The sequence below is a fragment of the Vanellus vanellus genome (genome assembly GCF_965231255.1).
Source record: "Vanellus vanellus genome assembly, chromosome: 7".
NCBI classification, from domain to species: Eukaryota; Metazoa; Chordata; class Aves; order Charadriiformes; family Charadriidae; genus Vanellus; species Vanellus vanellus.
Window position 1 is genome coordinate 37,504,943 of NC_138912.1, and position 12,798 is coordinate 37,517,740.

A 12,798-nucleotide genomic window follows, 5' to 3' on the forward strand; every position below is an offset into this window, starting at 1 on the left:
CCCAGCCGAGGAGGTTCTCCCATCTGTCCCGTCTACTCCCAACGCAAGCGTGCTCACGGGCTTCCTTCAACGTCCCATCCCCGGGCAGCAACAGCTTTCTGACATGCCTCCGAAATGACTGATTAGCCGGTACGTTGGGTTTTTTGGTGTTTTTTTTTTTTTTTTTTTTTTTTTTTGAACAACTCACGTGCCTCACCAGCATGCAGGATGACAGACTTCGGGAACCTGGGCATTAATACTGAAGATTTATAGTCAAATCTGTCACGGTTGGGGAAGCTTTTTTTTCGCCCCCCCCCTCCAAGAACTGCTCTGCCTGAAGGTCGCTTTTCCCAGGCAATAAGTGCAAAGAAACTTTCTGAGCCACCTCGGCCCCCAACAAAGGGCACGCAGGAGAACAGGGGAAGGGGACAGCCACCAGCAAACGTGCTCAGCCTCGGGCTGCCCGAGATCCCACCTGCTCGGTGGGAAGGCACGTTTCACCAGCAGAGCTCCGGCTGTAGCCTCCCAACGGGGAGCAAAAGCACACCCCTGGTTTGAGAAGCCCCCTCCCTTCACCCCAAACTCCTCATCCTCAATGGATAGGGTCAATATATACATACAGAGTAAGAGAGAGTCCACCACCTGACCCAGCACAGCAAGGCTCATAAGCTCCTGTTCAGCTAAGAGGAGAGGTTTGCAAATAATATCCACTTCTTTTGCAAGGATCGGGAATCCGTTCCCACAAGACGTTTGATGCATGAGGCTACATCTTCCCCTACACAAATAGCATCAAGGAGTTCACGGATGCTGCTGTTTGCTTATATTTCACTGTCAGCACCACGCTGTTATTTTCCTAGCGTGACTGGTACTGCAACTCCAGCAGCCAACAGGTGCCGTGGAAATCGGGGTAAACCTTGAAAATACAACAGCACGTTAAGGAAAACCCACACATTTGTCATCCAAAGACAGCGTAGTCACATCGCGTAATCTCTCTAGGACGGGATCCCCCACCAAAGGTTTCCCAGGCATTCCTCTGCTGCTGGCAACATACTAACCAGCTGTGTCTTTTTGCTCAAAGCAGGGTCAATTAGCGGAGCAACTACCCAGGGTCGTTATCGACAGTACACGCCGGTCTGTCACTGCTGCCACCAGCACTGCAGATGGCTGGGCTGGTGATGGTGGGAGGTTTCAAGGAGCAGGGGGGTGGAGGGCAAAAAAAAAAAAAAGCCCTGGGGTTGATACCAGCAGAAGAATATGTTGCTACTTCTGCTCCTCTGTTTCCATTCGTCAGAGATTAGAGCCGAGCGCCCGCAGGGGTCAGCAAATTTAGCTGAGAAAATGCTAATGTTAGAGTTTTCACTGCCCTTCAAAAAGTTTGTGTTGCTGACTTCCCAAGCACAGCTTGGATCCGATCCACTGCTGGAACCCAGGAAAGATGTGGACCTCTTGGAGCGGGTCCAGAGAAGGGCACAAAGATGCTCCGAGGACAGGCTGAGAGAGCTGGGGGTGTTCAGCCTGGAGAAGAGAAGGCTCCGGGGAGACCTTAGAGGCCCTTCCAGTACCTAAAAGGAGCTACAGGAGAGCTGGGAAAGGACTTTTTACAAGGGTGTGTAGCAATAGGACAAAGGGGAATGGTTTCAGACTGGAAGAGGGGAGATATAGATTAGATATTAGGAGGAAGAGATATAGATTATATATTAGGAGGAAGAGGTGTAGGGGAGAACTTTGTAGAGTAGGGTAGATGGTTGGACTCAATGATCCCAAGGGTCTCCTCCAACCTAAACAATTCTACGATTCTATGAAATTTTTGGTGGTCCTAAGGCACTGGCCCAGATTGCCCAGAGAAGCTGTGGCTGCCCCATCCCTGGAGGTGTTCAAGGCCAGGATGGATGGGGCTCTGAGCAACCTGGGCTGGTGGGAGGTGTCCCTGCCCAGGGCAGGGGGGGTCGGGGTGGAACTGGATGATCTTCAAGGTCCCTTCCGACCTAAACCATTCCACGATTCTAGGACTTGCTCTGGCCAAAGGGAATACCGGGCTGCATGTGCCTCTGGGTAGGTTGCACGTCTGTATCAAAGGTTGTTAAAGCACATAGAGAACCTACTTGCAGACTGACTTTGGATGAACAGCTGGCCATAAACCTCAGGCTCCCTCACCAGAATGGCACCATTAAGGAATGGGCTGACTCCTACTCTTTCCATTTCTTAGCCTTCCTCCTTTCTAACTTGTTTTGAAAACGGGCATTTGGCTGCGGTGTCAAAGTCTCCATGGAGAAGGTAAAGAAGTCTATGGGAAAGCCTATAGGCTTTTTAAGCTATAAAGGTTCTTGGGACTCACTTACCCAGAAGTTGCCCTTGTCCCTGTTTAGCCCAAACGCTCTGGTGCACAACCCTATCATTTCTGAGCATGTTGAGGACACGGATATGAAACCCATTCGCAGCCTTTCTGCTGCTACGCTCTTCTCCCCACCAAGGCTGACGACAGCCACCGGAGGACCCGGTAAGGAACAAGTAAAGAAGCCCAGCCATTTGTGGGTGCTGCGAGCCTTAGAGCAGGCAGAAGCAAAACACCTACCAGGAACTACCACGGGCTGGCTGGTCATTTCACAGACTAACAGCTCAAAAAAAAAAAGAAAAAAAAATAAATCAAATAACTAGCCCAAGTCAGGACTAGCTGAGGAGTTGGATATGGAATGGCAGCAAAAACAACTACAGATGAAAGCCAGGACCACAAGCAGCTCCCACCTGAACCTCACGGGATGCCCCAAAAAGATGCCCTCAGTGTGATGGTTTCCAAGAGAGGTTCTTCTCCGCACATCGCTTTCCCCCGCGAGTTCCTCAGGGCATGCCTAAAAGCCAAACCCTGTTCTCAAGGCCTCAGGAACCCCGAAGAGGAGGATGGCTGCGAGGAAAGCTGCCTCAGACAAGGCAACAGTTCTTCTGTCCTCCTTCAAGCGTGCATCAGGACGGGCTGATAGCGCACACGTTGCTCAGCCCTTTGCCAGCAGAACAGATCAATTCCATCAAGGAAGGCTCCTGAGGTTTATAGTCAGGGCAACGCGAATAAAACCGGCAAATCATTTATTCAGTCAATTTTGGCCATCCCTAACAACGAGCAGACCAACCTTCAAGGTTCTTTCCAACCTAAACCATTCTATGATTCTATGATCTCTAGTGTATTCTTACTTAAAACGTCAATCTCTGTGGATAATTCTTAGCGTCCGGCTTGTTTAGACAGCACAGACTGTACAACCCGAACCGTCTGAGAAGGCTACAACGGACACTGTACCCTTCCTTCTCCTGCCTGAGCCATCGGGTCGAGTTTCCAGGACAAACAGGGACAACTCCAAAGCAGAAGTTTGCTTTCTATTCGTACCGTTGGCAACGTCGGCGGAATACTCCTGCACAGCACACAAGCTCCCCGCTAAAACAAAACAAAAAAAATGAATAATAATTCCCCACAAAGAAGCCCGTCCTTTGCGACGCTCGTCCAGCTTGTCACAAAGTCAAAGACCCCGCGGCAGTACTGGATCAGAGAAGGAGGGAGACTCCCTAAAGCGAGACAGAGGAGGGTACGAAGGGTGACAAACTGCTTCGTCGTTCCGTGCTCAGGCTGGCTCGTGCGCCCCGGCACGCAGCAGTGCTTTGGATAAAAGGGGTGGAAGAGAAGAGGGATGAAACGTACAACGAAGGCTTTGGAAATGAATTCAAGAGTGAAGGCTTTTGAAATTAATTTAAGAGTTTCCAGAGCAAACGCGTTTTATTCCAACTTCCCCTTCCAGGGCAACAAGTCAACCTTTTCTTTCCCCAAATTTTCCCTTGTAACTCCTTCCAAGCTCTGTTTTTTCCTCCTCCCTCGCCGCTTGGAGCTTGCTGAGCTCCAGAACCCCTCTCTCTCGCACTCGCCCAAGCAGCCAGCGGGTCGCCCGCCCGCCTCCCCCTTGGCATCAGCCCCCTCGGCCAGCTGGCCCATGCCGTGTGATGCCCAGTCCTCTCCGCTCGCTCATCCCTTTCGGATTGGAGCGGATAACACGCAGTGCCTCTCCCCCTCCTCTCCCTCGTTATGGATGAGGTAAATTAGCTGTGACACTCATTAGCTGCAGCTCCTAATTAGTGAAAATTAATATTGGTTTTGATAGAAGTGTTGGCTGAAGCTCTCCCAGGCAAAGGCATTATCGACCTTGTTATCCCGGTTAATAGCGAGTTATGTCACAGAAACTACTTTTCGGGGAGTCGACACACTGCAGCTGCCTCCCACCCTCCACAGCTCCCTTCCCCGCTGCGCGGAGACGGCCCCGGCACCCATAGCCCCACCGGTGCGCCCGCACCCATCCCCAGCAGCATCCCACGCCCCCTCACCGACAGCTCTTCCCGTGCCCGACGTTTTTTTCCACTGGAAGCCAACGGCCCTGTGAATAATTTTCTCCTTTTCGGCCAGGCAATGGTAAACGGTGCAAACCTATATGCATTTTTTTTAGGGCCACAATAATCTCTCTCGGGAACGGCGCCAGCCATCCTTCCCTGCCCATGGATATTTCTCCTCCTGACAGGCTTTTGGGAGAGACGGTCCCAAGCCCCTTGTGTCCCCCATCCCATCATCTATTGGCCTGAGTAACTCCAGGTTCACCAGAGGACTCGCTTGCCACCACCCCTCTACTCCCAGCTCAAAATAATAAATAAATGAGAATAACCGCGATGCAGTGGCGACTACCGTTTAAGAAGGAAAGAAATAGGAGCGGCATCCCTCCACCTGCGGGATCCCTGCCCTTGGAGCTCGGGAATCTGAAGGTGGATAACCACCAAAGTAACAGACACCACCAAACAAAAGGCAAATATTTGCTACCAAAGTTACGTATTAAAAAAAAACAAACCCACCACAAGCCCGCACCGTATTATTCACACATTAATAATAATAAAGATGTCAAACTGTCAGATAAGGAGTTAATCTCATCCAGAGCACAATTAAAGATGCCATTATCCAACCACCTGGGGCCGCTTCCGCTTTTACACCGCAGTGGGTTTAAGAGAGAGCAGGGAGGTGACCGTGCCCCTTGTCACCACCTCGCACAACCCTACCGGCACCTTCCAGCCCGGGCAGCCAAATACTGATGGTTTTATACCCAAAAGCACGCTGATCTGTGCTAGCAAAGCTTTTTTTTTTTTTTTTTTTTTTTTTTGAGGGGAGAAGGGCATTCCTTCATTTCTGGGATCAGCGTCTCAATGAAAATTGCCCCTCTGCCCACCTGGATGATGCTCCTGGATACAGGATCCACAAAGAGCAAACCAGAAGCGAACCATTTGTGGCGTCACTCTTGCCTGGGCTGAGCTTATATAGGTGAGGGGGAGGACACCAAAAACCACTGGAAAGCAGCATCTCCAACAGATTCCCGTTGATTTTACGGTAGGACACCCACCAAGCACAGCACTTTTGGCTTTCGATATGAACTACCGAGCTCTTTGCTAACAGCAAACGGAACCTCGAGCATTTTTTTCCCCCCCTTCCGGATTGCTGCTCTTTAGGGAAGAGGAGGCCAGAAGAGCTGGGCGCTCACTGGTGAGCGCGCAAAACCACAACCGTCAAATTCCGGCCTTCACGGAAGAGGCACTGGAAGAGTTTTGGAGAAAGAAACCCTCTCCTGTTGTCCTTCCCGAAGGCATCTCTGGTCGTGTCAGCCCAAGCGCTGCCCTGGTACCCGCCCCGAAGGATGCAAAAACCCCGGCGAGGCAGCATCTTCCCATGCACAGTTCTCCTCGAGCCCGGGGACCTCCGTAAGCGTTTTAGGGAGCAAGTCCGGCCAGAGCAGCCAGCCGCTAATTGCTACTTGCGCTGCCAGCCAAACCAGCCTCCCCTACCGCCGCCGAACCTGCAAAACGCGCAGCTCCCGTACGCCGCTCCAGCTCAGCCGCCTGGCAAAGACAGACCAGGTTTCCTTAATATTTAGCACCCGCACACGTGTGGCTACTGCCAGGGGTTTTTTTTCAGTCTTGGATAGGGAGAGAGCATTTTAAATTTAGCCATAAAGGACAAAGTTGGTTGGGTTTGGGTTTTGATTTTTTTTTTTTTTTTAAAAAAAAATAAGTCAAGGGCTGTCCTGAAAGCAAGAAATTATTCCCAAGCTATATTAATTGCATTCAAGACTCCGCTACACGCGTCCCACACAAGCCCCTCACAGGGTTTCCTTTCCCACCCCATAACATACGTGGCCCCCCGCAGGCTGGGGGTGAGATACTGCAGAAGCAAAGCAGGAGACGGAGCCCCCTTCCCCTGTCGTTCCCCCCCCACCCACCCACCCAGCAGGATCCCAAAGCGATGGGCAGCAGGGGAACGTCCCCGAGAACCAGAGACGCCGCACGATAAAGCAAAGGGCAAGGCTGGAAATGGAGACGTGGAATCACGCAGGCAGCTGCCCACGCGCTCAGTCCAACAATCCCCCAGAGCCGACAGCGTTGTTCCAGCCCAGAATGCAAAACCAAGCTCCTGGTTTAAAATCCAGGGAGGCAGCAGCTTCCACCCGGTAGGAGAGACCTTTTCTACCTGCCACCTGCCAGAAAACGGCCGCGAAGCGTGCCAGCGCCCACGGGGCTCACCCTCCTCCATCCATCGCTCTCGGGGTTGCGTAAACTTGGAGGATCCTGCCAATTTTTATGGTTTCTGCCACGGCATCTTCTTCTAGCATGTCGATACCAGCTTGGGGATTTTTTTTTTTTTTTAATCCCCCCCCCCCTCCCCCCCCTTTGCCCTCTCCGGTACAGAACCTGAATTTATGACTATTTCTCCCACCCCACCGAAATATGCAGGTAATGGCTTCGGGCTGACGAGCTTTCGGCAAGCTGTCGCTCCCGGCTCCGTACCTGACGGGACTGCAGACAGCATCCCCGGGACTCCCACATTTTGGGGTTTTTTTTTTCCCCCAAGACGAAGAACAACTTGCAAAAAAGCCAGCGGAGATTTATGGGGGGTTCCCCCCCCCCATTCCCCCTTTCCTTTATGCCTCCTGGAAAGCTGCTTCAGGGGATGACGGTGGGAGAGATGATGACGGTGGGAGAGATGCGCGTGCGGGACGGTGCTTTCGCCGTGGCCCCTTGGCTTACTTGCCTTTACCGTCCCACTCCGCCGAGTTTTACATCGGCGCTTTTTCGTACAGAAACGTTGTTTTATCCGGTAGGATGCGTTTAAGTCGATGCGGCTGTCGTACGGGGGGAAAAACGGGCGTTTCAAGAGTCGAGGTTTTCCCGCAGTGCCGTTACTTACTTTACAGTCTTCCGCCACACCTATCTCTTCCCCTTTATTTCCCCAAATCGTTAGTAACCATCATTAATCTCCGCCTCTACGAGAGCGCTCCTCGCTTCTCCCCCTACGCTGAATTTTTAGTCTCCCTTGGACTTTCCACCTGTTAAAGTCTTTCCCCCCCCCTCTATTTTCAAATTAACTGCTTGAAACTCAACAGCGGTGTAAGAAACGAAGGCGCATCGCTGTTTGCGAAAGGGTATTACTCTCTCTGACACGATCTCTCGCCTCAAACCTAATAATCAATTAAAAAGGAAAAAAAAAAGAAGAAGAGGTCCCTCCGTACTCAGGTACCGAATCGCCTTCCTAATTGCGCACACGCAGAAAGACGGCGCCGCAGTACCGGAGCTTCAACAGAGCAGGCGTTTGACAAACCCATGCGGATGAACGGAATAAAATTGAGTTACTAACCATTAAATGTCAAGCGGTTGAAATCTTTCCCCCTCGTGTAAAAAGCAATATTAATAAATCTTTAAGAGAGGGAAGCGCGCGAGAGAACTTATTCACTCTTCTGACCACCGCCGCAAATCGAACAGATGTTTTCATTGAGTTGTCCAACAACATTGTCTCCAGCTTTTTTTTTTTTTTTTTTTTTTCCCCTTTCTTTCTTTTTCCTCCCCCACGAGTTGGTACAATTAATTCAAAAGCCATCACTGTACGGGAACGGTTTGACAGGAGGAACCAATTTATTAACTCCCCCTGCCAATCAAGCGCATTAAACCATTCAAAAGCAGAAATCAGCACCAGCTTGTGATAAATTGGCTTTTAACTAAATTAAACGGGACGGGGAGGGGATGGATTCGCGCGACAACAGCAGGACGACCGCTCTACGTGTCCCCGTGGGCCCCAAAATTGTGTAAAATAGCAAGAAAACAGGTTTTCCCAAGAGGCCGCCTGCGCAACGCCTACCAGCGCCCCAAAGACGGGATGGGATGCTCAGCGGGATAACGGCAGCGTCCTGCCGCCACGCTTCCCGACAGCGGGAGTTTTATTCCGCAATCTCAGCCCCGCGGCACATATATACCTTTCCAGAAGGGTTCTCTTCTACCTGCTTATTTTCATACAGGGAATGCGGCGGTTTTCCAGAATGAGGACTAGCTAAGTAAATTTTCCTGTTTTAATTGCCCAGATGGTTTTGAGGCAGGTGAAAAGAAGGGATTTTTTTACCTTTTTTTACCTTTTTATTGTCGGGGTTTGTTTGGGGTTTTTTTTTTTTTTGGCTTTTTATGACTTTTCACACCAGGAAACAACCACAAACCGTTGGGGTGGGGGCGTACAGCTTGAATTTTTCATTTTTTAAAGCCGAAGCAGCGCTTCCACGGGGCTCAGTCGTGGGGAGTTTAATGGAAAGGTTAATTTTTCACGAGCCCGCAAGTCGGAAAATTGTGTAAAAAGAGCCTATCACGGGATACATTTTGCGGCATCACAGCAAAGCGCCTCGTGCCGTTCCCCTCTATCACCCGGCTGCCTTCGGAGCTGGACGCGTGCCTCCGCAGCGTTTCATTGATAAACTTTGACCCGTGACCGGGTCCCAGCCCATCTGGAGAGCATCTGTCCCCAGCACCCTTCGCTCGACGCGCCTCCCACTTGACCGCGGCCCCAGGATGGATGGCAAAGCGTGCCGAGGTGCGAGAGCGTAACGTGGAACGCTCCGTGGCGTTCCTCCAGCGCGGCACGAACCGCGCGCAACGCGAAGGCGTCGCCCTGCCGCCTCTCTCGCGCGTCCGCGCTTTGCTCCTCGGTCAAGAAAATTCGCCAGAGAGTGGTGGAGCACATCCAGACTGCAGAGATCGGCGATAAAATTGTAGCGCGCAACCACAGAAATAAGGAGGGTGATGGGGTGTAATATTCCCACCGCCACCACCTTTTTAAGCTCACACAACCCAAATATCCCAAGTTCCTCATCTGGCAAAATACACGAGTGTGCGTAGCACTTTTCGCAAGCATAGCTTTTTCTCCGAGAGGTCCCATTGATAGACTCAAAGTGAAAACACAGCTCACCTTCCCCACCAAAACCAGAAGTTACGAGTCTACGTGTATGCCCGGTGTGAGTAACCAACTGGTAGCACCCGATGCCCAGCAAGAAGCCAGCCCAGAACAGAAGCTCCTACAGACAGCGCTGTACAGACCGTTAACGCCGCTAAAGTCATCGCAGACGTAAAAATCACCCCAAGTCCTCGCTACCACCAGACACGCATCTTTCTCCGGTTCTTTTGAAAGGGGCTCAGCCCCCGCGCGAGGGCTCACACGCTCGAACGCGAGAGGTGGCGAGAGCGAACCTTCAAAGGGTTTGATGAGGCGGTTACCAAAAGCAAGGTTACCCCGACATGTTAATTAGTCCATATTGCAAATATACTTTCTGCCGTCTCTCTCTCTTTTTCCCTACTTAAATGTAAGCACTAACGTTATTGCCTATTAGCAAAGCAGATATGAAAATTTAAGTGATTGATGAAGTGATTAATTTAATGACGCAGGGTTAAGGGTTTGGGTGGGGGGTAGCTTCCCCCCCCCCCCCCCTTAAGTTTCCTGATGTTGGGAATAGCTAATTTTCTAGCCTTAAGTTTTCATTAACGATGCCGTACTTTTTACAGCTCAACAAGTAATTTCATTAACGGAATTTTCATTCCGACGACAAACAACAGAAAAAGGGCTCTCGTTCCGAGTCCTGAAATCCCCTTCTTAAAATGCTCCTCAAACACTGTTGTTCACTTGAGTCATTGCCATTCTTAGACACAAGTCCTTCGCACAACACTCAAGAAGCCAGTTTTAAAGAATTAATAGCCATCGGATGATAATATTGCTCTCAATTAATACTGGAAACAAAGGCGACGTTCCTATAAGCTTCCCCTTCTAATGGAGAATATTCCCACCTGCTCTCAGCGATGCCTGTAATGAAGCTCGCGACGCGGATTTCCTATTCAAAAAATAAATATCTCAATCTCCCTCGCAGCCAGAGACTCGCCTATTCCTCTGGAATTAGCCTTTGTAAAAGGCCAAATCAATTCTGCCGGCTGCACGCACCCCGCTGGGGTGATGGACGCGTATAGGCTCCCGAAGGAGCGCGCCGGTCCCAGCCTTCGTACGGAAAACAAGGCTGCGCGGTGCCCGCTGTACCACCGGCCCGAAATACGAGGTGGTGGGAATCCCAAAGCCGCTCGGAACAAAGGTTCTTTAAAATAGCTGGGCTCCCCGCGCTGGCCGGGGACGTGCAACCCTTTCGCTGATGGCAACAAGTTCATTCCAGTTGAGGGGGTGGTTTTAAAGGCAGAAAAAGCAATGTTTTCCTCCCAAAGGCAGCAAGCTACTCCTGGCCCTGGGAAGATGAGTTGTTCCCCTCTCGTCCTTTTCCCAACAGGATGGATAACCTCGTGGGAACCGGCTCCAGCAGCACGAGACACCCCAGGCTGGACCCCGGCTCAGATTTAACCTACTGCTGGTGTCCTCCCCTGTGGTCTGTAGCTAAGAACATCCACCCAGCAGCAGATCAAGGAGCCTAGGATCTACCTACGTTTGCCAGCAAACCTTTTGCCTTGCCAGATAAGCAACAACAACAACAAAAAACCCCACCCACACCACTTTACTGGGGTTTTACCATTCATAGAAAGGTTTAGGTTGGAAGGGACCTCGAAGATCACCCAGTTCCAACCCCCCTGCCACAGGCAGGGACACCTCCCACCAGCCCAGGTTGCTCCAAACCCAGTCCAACCTGGCCTTGAACACCTCCAGGGATGGGGCAGCCACAGCTTCTCTGGGCAACCTGGGCCAGTGCCTCATCACAACCCTGGCTGGAGCCGGTGAAGGTGGACAGCGGCTTAACCCCCTGCACAGCACCCTTGGATGGAGCATCTCCAAAGGGAAGACAGCCGGTGTCTTTATTTAGACCGAAACACGGGCACAGAGGCCCTTCCCTACAAATTCAGCCAAGCATGCAGTCCCTGGAAGGACGTGCTTTACCACACATTTCTTACAAACAAGTAGGTTTTCCCACGCTCTCCATCCACTCTACCACCAGTCCCACCACATCTTCCAACTTGCCACATTTTGCCAAAAGCCAGCCCACCTTCTATCATTCACAAAGGCTCTTTAGGCTGCTCTGGACTCCCAATGCCCCCTGCGCAGCCTCGCTCCTCTCAAGGAATTAACCCCAAGCTTTAAAAGCATCCTCTGCTGCTCTTCTGAGTCACACCTCCTCAGTGTCCAATTAGCACCTCATTAGCAGTATGCCCACCATGCTTTCTGGGTCTTGCCGGGGGTGACTTTTAACCCCGCGGCGCACAGAGAGTAAATTAATTTTCTCTTTTTAGCTTTAGTATCTACTTTTGAGCAAAGGGGACGCAGCAGCAGACGCCCCTGCAAGTGAGGAAGGAGGTCAGGAGACACCAAAGGGATATGGGTCCCGTGCTCGGACACCCACGGGTCCCCCCTCCCAAGCTGTCTCCAACAGATGGCCCACACGCCTCGTGCATGGAATATGTGGCCCAGACGCCTCCGAAACAATTTAATCAGTCCAGAAGTATGCGGAGACCAGAGCCAGCGCTTCCCCCCCCCCCCCTTCCAGTGATGCGTTAGGCAAGTACCATCATGGAGGAGCCCATCCGTCGCAGATGCCCACAGTTGTGGGATCAAACGAGCAGGCAGGGTTTAGCCGAGGCGGCCCCCGCTCAATCACAGGCAGATAACCCTATCTTCAGCAGCAGCTTGGATGGTCGGGCACCCTCAGGGACCCTACCCGGGTGCCAAAACATCCGGCTGCCCAGGCCCAGAGCACCGCCAGCGCAAGGCTGTGGCAGAAGAGCCGATTGCCTTGGAAACTACAGCGAGAGCGCGCGGAGGATGGCAGCCTTCCCTGCCTGGAGAAGAAAAGCCCTCCGGACCTGGTCCTCGCCTGGGATGGAGAATCGAGTCAGGGCATCCGCAAATATCAGAGGGACACGCTGCCTCAGAGCCACGTGCGGAGTTAACCGCCTTGCCACCGCCTGCTAAATACTAAGTTCCTCTTCCAGTCCTCTCGTGAAATGACTCTCCATCCCAGAAGGCCCTAAAATGCAAGAGGTGACACAGCCTAATTACTTTAATCACCACCGGCCAACAAAGGACACCTACACCGCAGCCGTACCCCGCTATCCCAGACCCCTCCCAGGCTGCAACATCTTGGGGTGCACAGCAAGAGCCCCAACGCCACGGGAAAACGTCCACCATGGCCCATTTTGGTGAAGCAGGTCCCACAAAGAACAAGGTTCGGCTCTTCCCCTCAGAACTCGGTGGAGAAACATGTTTTGGAGTCCCGGAAGGGCTCCAGCTTGCCCTGGGAAAGGATAATCCGAGTTCCCCACTGCAGAAAGTCAAACCACACCAGCAAAAATTTGTCAGACAGCAAAGCTCTCCTAGTCAGTGCCAAGAGCCAGACCGCGGTCCTCCAACATCCAACGGCATGGCCAACAGAGAGCCAAGTGCCCGAGCAAGACCTCTTCCACGTGCGTGCTCCCTGGCAGAATTTGTGACTCGGTCAATGCCACCAAGAGATTTGGGTGTCT

The 12,798-nt window shown here is 51.9% G+C and overlaps 1 protein-coding gene across 1 annotated transcript in view; it reads right to left on the bottom strand.

Annotated features, from left to right (window-relative positions):
• The window catches only part of CDH23 (cadherin related 23), a gene marked incomplete at its 5' end in the record, with an annotated part of 203,926 nt that overhangs the window by 182,002 nt on the left and 9,126 nt on the right, over positions 1-12,798 (bottom strand). The window lies entirely within an intron of this gene.